The sequence below is a fragment of the Chrysoperla carnea genome, chromosome 2 (assembly GCF_905475395.1).
Source record: "Chrysoperla carnea chromosome 2, inChrCarn1.1, whole genome shotgun sequence".
NCBI lineage: Eukaryota > Metazoa > Arthropoda > Insecta > Neuroptera > Chrysopidae > Chrysoperla > Chrysoperla carnea.
In genome coordinates, this window is record NC_058338.1 from 22107547 (window position 1) to 22119875 (window position 12329).

The 12329-nt window shown below is 28.8% G+C and overlaps 2 protein-coding genes across 2 annotated transcripts in view; both read left to right on the forward strand.

The window, feature by feature from the left end:
* The window catches only part of LOC123292544, a 48549-nt gene that overhangs the window by 14754 nt on the left and 21466 nt on the right, over positions 1-12329 (forward strand). The gene's annotated exons all lie outside the window — the stretch shown is intronic.
* LOC123291417 (uncharacterized protein DDB_G0283357-like) overlaps positions 97-12329 on the forward strand; it is a 121703-nt gene continuing 109470 nt past the window's right edge. Inside the window, exon 1 of the mRNA XM_044871697.1 lies at positions 97-197. The gene's annotated coding sequence lies outside the window, so the exon portion shown is untranslated. The remainder of the gene's footprint in view (positions 198-12329) is intronic.

A 12329-nucleotide genomic window follows, 5' to 3' on the forward strand; every position in this document is an offset into this window, starting at 1 on the left:
ATTAATTTAAAAACAAACAAAAAAACAAAAAAAAAGTGAAAAAATATTGATATAAGAGTTTGTGAAGTTCATGTTCAAGTTTTGTGTGTTGTAAAATTCTTATTTTTGTGTGATAACGAATTGTTTTGAAAATATATACATACAAGAATCTTGCAGAAAGAAACTGGATCAATTTGTGCCAGTATTTAATTCTGCGGGTGAGTGGTTATGATTTTTTTGTGGCTTAAATAATTTTAATATAGTTTTTAATCGATATTTAAGGAATTTGTTTATTTTTATTATAGTGGCGCAATTATACACGATTAAATAAATACACAAAGCAAATCAATGTCCCAGAAATGCTTAAGAATCTCCAAAAAATTTTTTATTTGTGACATTATTTTCAAGTGAAATCGTCAGTTTTATGAGTTTTGGTGTTTTAATTCTTTAAACTCGTTTAAATATTTCGTTCTTTATTTATATAATAACTTTTAAAAGTGCTACTCTTGTTTGGTGCCATTGAAATGGAAAGGATCTTTTGAGTCATATGAATCGATTCTTGAATATATTGTTTTGATCGTTCTGAATTGAATTCCATCTCACTTCGTAGTCAATTTAAAAAGTCCTTCTATAGATTGTTTTGAAACACCTACATATGAGCTTTAGTTGGCGTAACATTGAACTATTTGTAGATGATAGACTGATTTAAAGATATACATTAATCTCAACTGAGAATTATATTATTTTGAATGTTTAGTGATTTTGATCACATATGTTTAAGACTAACTAAATCAATAGTTTCGCGTCTTTAAAAATACTTACCTTTGTTTGGAAATAAATGAACAATTACAAATGGCCAAAATGACATCTTAAAATTGTTTAAAAGGGTATTTAAAATCAAGCCTAACGTATAATAACAAACCTAATTAATTGTTTTAACACTTCGTATATACTACTATTACTTTGTATACACAAAAGCTGTTAAAAGTACGAAAAACCGTTCCAAACTGAAGTTATGCGTACTGAAAAGAACATTTGTATATTTTTGTTTTTTTGAGAATAAACAATTTCCAATTTGACAAGTGTTAAATCCAGAACACAATCACATTAGAACTTTATGCTTTTTGTATTTTCAAAAGCCTTAACTATTGCAAACTTATAATTAAAATTACAATATTATTAAAAATATTTTATGTAAAAAGGGTATTAAACACTTGGCAAGGTTCAATTTGTTCAAATTTTACAGTAATTATATTAGGGAAATATTAAATATAGTTTGAAAGAATTTTAGAATAGAATAATTACTATACTTAGTACTTTAATTATGGGAAATAAAGTAATTGCATTTGTTTATATGTATCAAAATTTTATTTTTTAAAATATAATGTAAAATACAATCTTTTTAATGTAATTACCGACAAAATTCAATTTTTTTTTTAAATAAGCGGTATAATTTAAAATATACGAATTTTTTTTTTTTTTTTTTTTGTAGGTAATGAAAATCTGATTGTGAGTGTAAATAATTGCTTCATTTCCTTTTGAAACAAACCAAAATATTTGTATTGTTTATATTTTAAATAAAACTTATTGGGTAGATTAGTGTATGGGAGAGTGTCCTACCTTCGTTCACAATTTATGTATCTTTTTAAAGCTTTAAAAGAGATGACATAAAGAAAAATTAAAATTCGTCAAGAAATATGGTTGATAAAAGCATTTTAAACTACTAATTATACAGATTTTAGACAGAGATCGAACATAGTATTTGACGTCATGTATTATGTATGCCATAAGAACTCCATGCTAAGTTCTGGTTTGTTAGAAAGAGGTAGAAACAAATCATTGATTGCTTTTATCTTTGTTATTTTTATAGTTTTTAGAAATTGGATTTTTCTCTGTTGCTTGTTACATGAATGCACTTTTATTAAAGCAAAAAAAAAAACTTCGTTCTGATGAAGAGTTTTATGGGTAATAGATCCTTGAAGATTTTATTAAAGATTGTTACTCGATCGATCGTGCGTTGTTAATAAGGTACAACACTCTACCCTGTATGCCATGAAATTACAAGAAAAATACAATTACAATTTGTTTTTAGTGAAGGGCAATCTTCGCAAACAAATTTCATGAAAAAATATATATAATATATTAACTTTTTATATTCATTAAAGGTTAAAATACATTCACGAAAGGTTAATTTTATTTACTTCGGGCTTTTAAAGATTCTATTAAAATGTATTTATTCCTCGCACCATTTCTTTCACTTCTAAAACAATTTCTTTTAAATAGATATTTAAGATAAATAAAATTTATAAAATATGTTTAAATGTCTTCACAAACGGTGCCTCAAAGTGCAAGATTATTATAATTAAATTGGAATTAATTACAAAGTTAGAATAATTGAATTCATTTTATTTTTGAAAGTGTTAAAGGCTAACAAAATAATTTAACCTTTTAACCTACAGTTAATTTTTTATGATTTCTTTTGATGAATTTGCCACTCACCAAATAATAATTTTAAAAAATCATGATTATTTATTGCAATATATAATCATTGCAAATTTGGATGGTATCCAGTTGCCATAAGATTATTGTGGGTTCGTATGCTACCACTGGCGCTAGCTCTGTTTTGCGCCCAGCGAATAAGTACGTCACTAAAGTATAGTATAATTAATATTATGAATCAATATAATAAAATTGAAAGTATTAAATATGAATTAAAATCTAATGAATGTAGTTTTAAATAAAGTATATTTATTCGAAGCGAAGTTTTAAAAGTATTTTAAACAAAGATGGATAAGTGCAGATTGCAGATTATTATTATTCACAGATACAAAGATACATGCATTGCACAGTAGGTACAACAATTTTATTTAATACTAGCTGATGCCCGCAACTTCATCTTTAGGTCTTATAAAGCAAATATTATTTTTCTCTATTCCTCCTATCTTTTATATGGTAAGAAATTGGAATAATTGGACAATATTCTTTGAATTTATTTCATAGGGCTATATTTTTGTATTTATCTGAAATAGTATAATAAAATTACTTGCTCGATCCGTGAGGACTTCCGCAGTGTGGTATCGGTGGCAAAAAACTGGCTAAAGAAATAATACATATAAGTTATATAAACAAGTGAAAACAAACAATTGACTGAGTTAATTGTTGAAATACCATGCATAGTCAGTATTGATTTCTTTATCACATTACACATACAAACATGTGACACATACATAACTAGAAATCAAGTATATTACATATTATAAAATTTTCGCCGAATTGGCGCCCTCACGAGTAAACAGTGATGTTTACGAAAAAATGTTTCAAACAAAAGTTGTTTAATTTTTGATAAGGAACATTTTTGTTCTATCTCTAACGGTTTACAAGATGGGTCCTACGGACCCAAGACCCAATTGACCTATAATGCTCATTTAGGAACTTGACCTCACTTTTTACGTCCTGAGTACGCTGTAAAAATTTCAGCTCGATATCTTTTTTCGTTTTTGAGTTATCGTGTCCACAGACGGACGGACGGACGGACGGACGGACGGACGGACAACCGGAAATGGATTGAGTGATTCTATGAACACCTATACCAAAATTTTGTTCGTAGCATCAATATTTTTAAGCGTTACAAACTTGGGACGAAACTTAATATACTATGTATATTTCATATATACCTACATGGTATAAAAATAACATATAAAGATTTTAATATTATATAAACTTTCAAATTTCAGGGACTTAACGTGGTCTTAATTTGAAAAATTTTATCCGTTTATCAAAGAAAAACTTCACCTTAAGATTAAACTTAGCCGTTTTTTAGCGGCAACCGCACATTACGAATACAGAATGTATTTGTAAAACTAGATATAAAACTATAATAATAAATAAATATTTAATAATTCCTCTGTGAATAAAATAAGGTCATTGTCACTATTTCGCATTATACATATAAACTATACATAATAATAAAATATATAATATAAAATACACTTCGTACATGTTATACGAATACGAATTGAATTTTTATATAAAGTGGAGGTATTATATCGATAGTTTGTTTAAAGAAAATAAAAAAATTATTACCATTATACAATGAGTACTAAATAAACTATTTACTAGAAGGCCTGCTAATGGTGCTGATATTCATCTGGTTAACGAGGTTTAGAAGTTTTGAAGTTTATAGTGAAAACTAGCAATAGTATTATCTCCTCTGGGAAATTAGACGAAACAATTGAGTAGCATGACGAAGAAGAAAGATCTCAGTGAAAAGAGATATCAAAGTGGAATTTTTATGGTGTGTTCAGGAAGTAACAAGTCAGTTTGAATTCATAGATAAGCAACATAAAGTAAATAAGCAACTTCATCTTGTAAACCATGAAATAGAACAAAAGTTTAAATTTAAAAAATGTTCCTTAAAAAAAGCGTTTGTTGGAGATATTTCGTAAAACAACATTATAAAAGATTTGGGAGCTGAAAATTTGCAGGTAGCTTCAATTAGTGGTATTATGAAAGATTCTTGAAAAATGAAAAAAGTAGCAACAAAAAATTATCTTCTTAGTTAATAAAAATAATGCAAGCACTTGACAAGCTGTTTTTGCATTTCCCTTGGGACTCATGTTATCGAGGTTTCACTATATTAAAAAATAAATAGTACGAATCACCCACTAAATAATAGAAAATTTTATATGGTCATCAATAGTAATAATAAATACTTTCAGTCTATGTGCAACACACATAAATACAAACTTGATACCATTATAACACAAACTGGTTACATAGTCTTATTCTTTAGTCTTGATTTGTGAGACAAGATAAAATGAATCTCGTTAATTAAACAACAACAACAACAACAACAACAAGCGTATAGCAAACATTCAATACAATCCATCCATCCATCCATGTCCCATGGAAACCCCTACTATATGTATATGCATGTATTTGAAACCATGAAAATATTATTATGTTTATAGATTAGGTATGAAGGAGAATTATACAGAATGTTTGATTTACATCTAGGCATATAAATATCACGAGTATGACAGAATACATGCGTTAGGCAATGCATTTAAGTAAGGGAGAGATTATAGGTGTTATATGAAATTGCAAAAGTGACTTGTTTCGTGGCTTATCTGTTGTAGTTCGTCTATTCAACTAAGAAACTCTCACTCTCTAAGCGTCTTACAACTATCTCAACGTATATTGAAGCTTCAACACATGTATATAATACTTCTCACTTAGATGCATTGCTTATCGCATGTATCTCTGTCATTCTCATGATAATTATATACCTAGATGTATATCGAACATTCTGTATGTTGTTTTTTTGTAGTAATCATGTATCATATTGCTGATGCCTGCTGCTTCTTTCTTGGCGGGATTATTGTAATTTATTTACGTACATGTTACATTAGAAGAATGGGTCTTCTATGAAATGTTATTTTCATTCTTCTGCAGGTTTTTGAAGTTCAGGTATTCGAAAATGCACTCTGAGCGAATTTAATTTAATTTTTCGATTGCCTACTTTTATCATTCATCATTTTTCAATATAGTTTAAGATGTTACACTTGTGACGTCATCAGAATCTAAAAAATTTAAGTTTGCTCTATCATATCCAAATTTTATCCAATTTTGTTAAACCAAGTATGTAATCCAACTAAATTTGGGCCATATTTTTCAAAATTCATCTAGCTCTAATAACTTTCAAGAATGTGTAGCCCTGGTCCCGGAATTAAGCACATAGTGATAGCTAGCGAAAAACTGGCATCACAGGTGAAAAGAATGTCCCAAACTTAGTGGGTTTCAAACAAAATTCCAATAATATCGGATCAAATTTGCTTGTGTTATCAAAAAAATCGACTTTTTTAACTTTATGACGTCATCAGAATCCAAAAAATTTAATTTTGCTCTATCATATCCAAATTTATGCAATTTAGTTAAACCAAGTATGTAATTCTACTATATTGGGATCATACTTTTCAAATTTGTGATTAAAACTAACCTAGCTCTAATAGATTTCAAGAATGTGGAGTCCTGGTCTCAGAATTAAGCACATAAGTAGAAGCTGACGAAAAACTAACATAGATCTATTTGGAAAATGGATTACATGGATTTCCTAAATAAATCCTGTTATATGTGGACCTATCATAGGATACATAATGTAACACAATAATATGATATTAGAAATAATATTTCAAACATGTATATATAAATTGTTAGAATTATATTTTTCAAAATATAATTTATTACTTCTCCCGTGTAATATAATATAATGTATACTTTTAAATACATATAATATGCGAGCGCAGCGCAGCGTTATCTCTGTGATTTATTATCTAATCTAGTTGAATTTATTAATGACAAGTTTGATAAATCTACAACAATATATAACCTACCAGAATATTTTATTTGATGAGCATTCAATTAGTTTATTCAATTAATTAGTTTCATCGTTATGCATTTTGAACGTTTTTTTTTTTTTTTTTTGTTATACAGAGCGGTCCAAGTTATAACAGCATGACTTCACCAAATGGTAGATAATGTAAAAAAAATGATAAGTTTTCAACACACTTATAACCAGTAAAGGCTCATTTCCTAGATATAGGGCGCTGAATTGTGGAAAAAACGACATTTTTGTGAGCTAAAACGCCTATTCTCGGACATTGGAAATTTCGCACACACAAGAAACCAAGAAACTTTCGTGATTTAAATTACGAAAATTAACAATAAGTATTCTTTCATTTCCAATGAACTCAGCGCCGTAAGAGATTTGTTCGAAACTGAATTATGAAGTGCTTTATTTCATTTTTCTTAGGTCATTCTGTGTGTACAATTTTTAATTATTTTCAGGACTCAGTGATGGTAATACTCTCAAAAATATATTTTTTTTTTCGAAAATTCCAACTCTTTGTATCTAGAAAAGAAGGCTTACCTCATATTAAGTACCATTTTCTGAAGTTGAAGCTTGGACCACCCCGTATAATGCCACTGACAATGGCGTCAAAACAACTATTAGCAGGTTCTTAAACTATCTACTCTTATTTATTGCAATTATCGGTTTGTTCATTTTGTATGCTTATTACAACTATTTACAACAACGCTTGACTAATAGATCGTGAGCCTACAATGAAGCCTATTTTTCAGGGTTCTCATTGCCTGTCGTTTTGAGTGTAATAAATGTAAGTTTAGTATTTTTTTTTAAATTCGATGAAATGTTGTGCAAAAACCTTATTACCTGCAAAACCAAAACCAAATCAGTAATATCTCAACTACAGGAACCGTTTTAGTCTGGATTAAATTAACCCGAAATTTTGGGGCCAGATTTCAACCAACAAATCTGTTTTTATGGATACGTCTGATTTATTTTAATAATATATTTCATTTAAAGAAAAATGTATCAAAATAAGAAGCTATTTAAGTAAAAAAAAATCTTTTAGAAAACATAATTTTTAAAATTTAATTACCTATTTGATCTTTACAAGTTCATTCACCCAAAGTATATTTCATGTAGTTACATAAAACTTTTGTCATTTAATAAATACACTATTTATTTTTAAAATATATACCGGTTGTCTCATGTTAATCTTTTCTTCATCAAAGAAATTTCCAATCAACAAACAATTATTTTCTGTTTGAATTCAAATCAATTCGCTAAGAAATTGTGCGTCATAAGCTCGTCAAAATGAAAGAGACTTAAGCTATAGTATGCCTAGGGTAGCGGTGTTTAATTAATGGTTGTGATGGGCTGATGTAAACCATGGTATATGCATGATGGAGGTACACTCAGCCTCTGAAAATAATTGAAGACAGCCAATATAACCTAACCTATCCCAGGCTATAGACTTAATGAAACCTGTTATATTTCTCTTGAGAAAATGAATTTGTCCAGATTTCAAAGAGGAAACGCATTCATCATCGCAATTACCAGCGTTATATCCAATCGAGCGCAATTTGTGATCCTATAAGACGAGATAATATCAGGACATTCAATCGTTCATAATGTTAACTTAGGCTTGACTCACAAGATAGAGTTGCGATCTCTTCTTGATTCAATGGGTCCTATATTATGTAAATGGTAATAATCTTGGAAACTAAAACTGAGCCAATCTCGTATTAGAATCAAATAATAACATCTTTTCAACGTTAGGTATCAGGCCAAACCAAAGTCTTGGTGAACCAATGCTGGCCCAGCCTCGATTCCGTCTTCCCTAAGATCTTTTTTTTTTAATGGGAGAAAATTTTACTCCGTTTTCGACATTCTGTGCGATTTGAAGATGAATACTACATTTTGGAAGAAATCTCATAAGAATCTCGCGGACACTTGCCAACGTTGTACTTTGACTTGACCGTGAGCATTTCACACGTTGATTGTGAAACAGGCATTTCGCAAAATAAACATGTAACGACTGCTTGGGTAAACTTGTAACGAGGTCTCTATTCAAATATTTTTCCCGTACTATCTGTAGGACTGAGTTACAAATCAGCCTGTTGATAAAAACAGCCTAGGGAGAAGTTAGATATATAGAGCAATTCAAATCTCATTTATTCATTCATACTAAAAGCACTTTTTTTTGTAGCACCATATACATTTTACAATGTTTATCTACACTTATTTACTCTTGCAGGTAAATGTCTATGCATGTAATTTAAAGGTAAAATTGTCTTATAATATTAGTTTCATACAATTTTTCTTGATATTAAAATGACTTAAGAGTAACAGTTTTATACACACTCAGAAGAACTTCAATATATTTACATACACCGTTAAATTATAATAAAATTATGTTTAAAGAAAAGAGTTTTAATTTTAAATGTTAAAAATAAATTCTTCTTTTTTGAACAAAACATTAATATAATACTTATTTTACTAACAAAGATTATTTCATCAATTATATTTTATGAAAGTTATTCATAAAATTGTCTGGAGGTGTTCTTATAAAACTATTTGATAACATCACACATCTGTTTTTAATATTAAATATATTTTTTACTCATATTATTATGTTATGAGTGTTTGTAATGTATTTATGTTACACAATATATGAAGAAACGAAGGAATAAAGTTCGAAAAATTTGAGCAGTAAGTCGAATTTGTATCTCGTCGTTGTAGGGTAAACGGTCCCTCGTCGTCTAGTGGAGTTTTCGAGAAATTCGTCAAATAATGAGTCCAAACTTGTTACAGCGGGATCGCTGGACAAGAATATCGTGACGGAATCGGTCTCAGAGGTACCTGGTGCAAAGGTATCCCCACCGCCTCCTGGAGTTTTCGAGAAATTCATCATAAAATCAGTCCAAACTCGTTACTCGAAGGTTTTTGGGATCGCTGAACACGAATATCGTGAGAGAATTGGTCTCAGAGGTACCTGGTGCAACGGTATCCCCGTAGTGAAGTTTTTGTCACGATATTCGTGTTCAGCGATCTTAAAAACCCCCTAGTAGCGAGTTTGGCCTGATTATATGATTATACGAATTTCTCGAAAACTTTAAGAGACGACGGGAATACCGTTGCACCAGGTACCTCTGAGACCAATTAATAGTGTTTAATTTTCAATTTTTTTTTCAAGGTCGGGAGCATAGTTGTCAAATAACGGTATAAGTATGAAAGAAGATATTTATCAATTCGTATCGATTTGTTCAAATAATTAATAATTAATGTGCAAGTAATAATTTACCATTGTCTGATGTAAATTTTATTTGTATATAAAATCAATGAATTGTTGAGCAATGAACCATCAAAGATGATTATTTATTTTTATTTTTAAACTTTAAATCATTTATGTTCAATTTAAATTGATTGTAATTATTGGTTAGTACGAAATAATTAATTAAAGTTTTAATTAAATGTGGTTTTATTAAAATTAAATAGAGTCAACCGTTGGTAAAGTGAAGTAATTATTTGCCACGAGGATTTTTACATTGAACTAAATTTAAAAGTTCACGTATTTAATCCATAACTAGTAGTCCACTGAAATAAAGTATGTAATCTATGTCTTGATAGTCAAAAGTTATATAATCAAGTGAAGGTAAAAACGAACTGAGTTAACTAATTATTATTAAAATTGTTAAATTTACGTAAAATACATCATGCATTGATATACAAAGTTTCTACTTAAATTGGCTACATATGGAAAATTTTTTGATTCTAAGGTTTACGAAAAAAAGTTATTATTTATAAAAATCTCTGCTTTCGAGAATATAAGCATTCAGCTATTCACTCTTGACATCAAATGTACAGGCTGAATTGAACGAAAAATAAATCGAATGGGGATAAGTAGGGATTCTCTTTCTCGCACCTAAGAACGTTGTTAACCGCACTTTAATTTATAGAATATCCGTTTCCTTTTTCTTATTCTAATAAATACAGTACAATAATATCTCGAAATTTGTACTTTTAGTTTAGTGTGAATCAATCTTTAATGTTATGAAATTCGCATAAACGATTTATTATATATGTTTTACCACCAGAGAAAAGTATAAAAGAAAGTTTTTCAATTAATGTAGATTAATTTAATTTAATGCATTCTAAATTAATTTTTTTTTTTTTTTTTTTCATTATATTAATTACAGGAAAACATTGTTTTTTAATATCTTTTAAACGGAAATATTAAGACAATCATTACAAAATTATGACAATAAATGTTGGAATATGAACAAAGAATCAAGCATAAATAAGTAATTTGGGTAACTGACCTTTTTATTATTCTAGTAAACATAATTCAATGTGAAGGCTTAAGAAGTGAAACAAAACTAATTCTAAAAGTCGACACTGCAGACAGAAAATATACTGTTCCTTCACGTACTAGAGTAATACTTAATTTATCACGTGTCAAAAAGGAAAAATAAATGTAAATGTTTTAAAGACCACATGATTCAGTTTTATAAAGAAAACTAGAAAAGTAGCAAACCTAAAAAACTTCTCTATTTATTACTTAATCCTTGATACTTAAAGTGCTTTTACAATAATGATTGTGGAACTTTCAAATTAATAATGTTTTTTTCGAAACGAAACCAGACGATAATATCGTCTTATCGATACGTCTAGTCCATATTACTCATCAAGAATACATCTCAGCTGTCGACAATTTTACTATATCTTGAAAATTCTTGTTCCTCGAAGAAACATCATTGATTTTTCGATTTGGATAATCAAGGGATGATAATCCAAATTTTCATAGGAACTATTTCATTGGTTATTAAGTTTCACTTCTATGACTACCTTCCTCTATAAAGAAAAACGAAAGAAGTTTCAATGGACGTTTAGTAGTCGTGCTCTGATATATGTGTGATTGTTGAATTGTGCAAACGACAGAAATTTGCCTATTGCTAGTCGGTTTTTGCATAAAAAGCCATTAAACTACCCACATTACATAATTTGAAAGTTCAATTTTCCAAATATCAATCTTGAAATATTTTCCTTATATTTTTTTTCTTCAAAAAATGGAAGAAAAATAGCTTATGCTTTGTGAAAATAGAAACTCTTAAATCAGAACACGACTTTGACAGCAGACTCATAAATTATTGTACTTAGTAATGAACAGCTAACATGTCTTTTTTTTGGTAAGGAATAGAGAAGTGTATGCATCAATTTTTTAAGGCATTTTCACCACATTTAAAATTAAGATTAACTAATTTATTTTATAAGAGCACACAAACAATGATGGCCGTGATTTATATGAGTACAGAATACAAAAAAACATTTTATTTTGTTCTTGTATATGAAATAAAATTAGAATAAAAACAACTTTGATTAATTAAATGGATCATTATGTGTAATAAAAAGTAATTCACAAATGTAATTAAAATATAGCTATGTATACTGCTTGTACTCACTACATGCACAATTTGTTTTTATAAGTAGGTATACAAAAACACTTTTGTTTCTTAAGACTATGTGGTTCGTTAATCGTAATTACAATCAATTATTCTTTGTACTTGTTATAATATTTTCATTTACACTGGATTACGTCAATTCATTTATGGAAATATTTTCTTTCATTCTAGAACGTATGAAATACGGTCATCTAGTTAACTTCTCAGAGGAACTTAATTTAATGGGGCCGATTTTGAAAATCTCCAGTTTTACATATTTCCGCGGTTACAAGGCCGCAATATCCGAATCAATCCTTTTGAATGTGATCGCCTTTCGCCTTGATTATCTCGCGAATCAGAAATGACATTAACATGTGGCTGGGCGTATTCGACGCGTAATCGCGTATTTAAGAACTGAAAGAGTTTTCAACAGAATTAGTTGAGCCGTTTTTAAATGGTAATAAAAAAAACTAGAAAAAACTGAATAAACAGAATCTGGAAAGTGAATAAAACACATCATTTATCTAAGGGGATAATGATAGTTT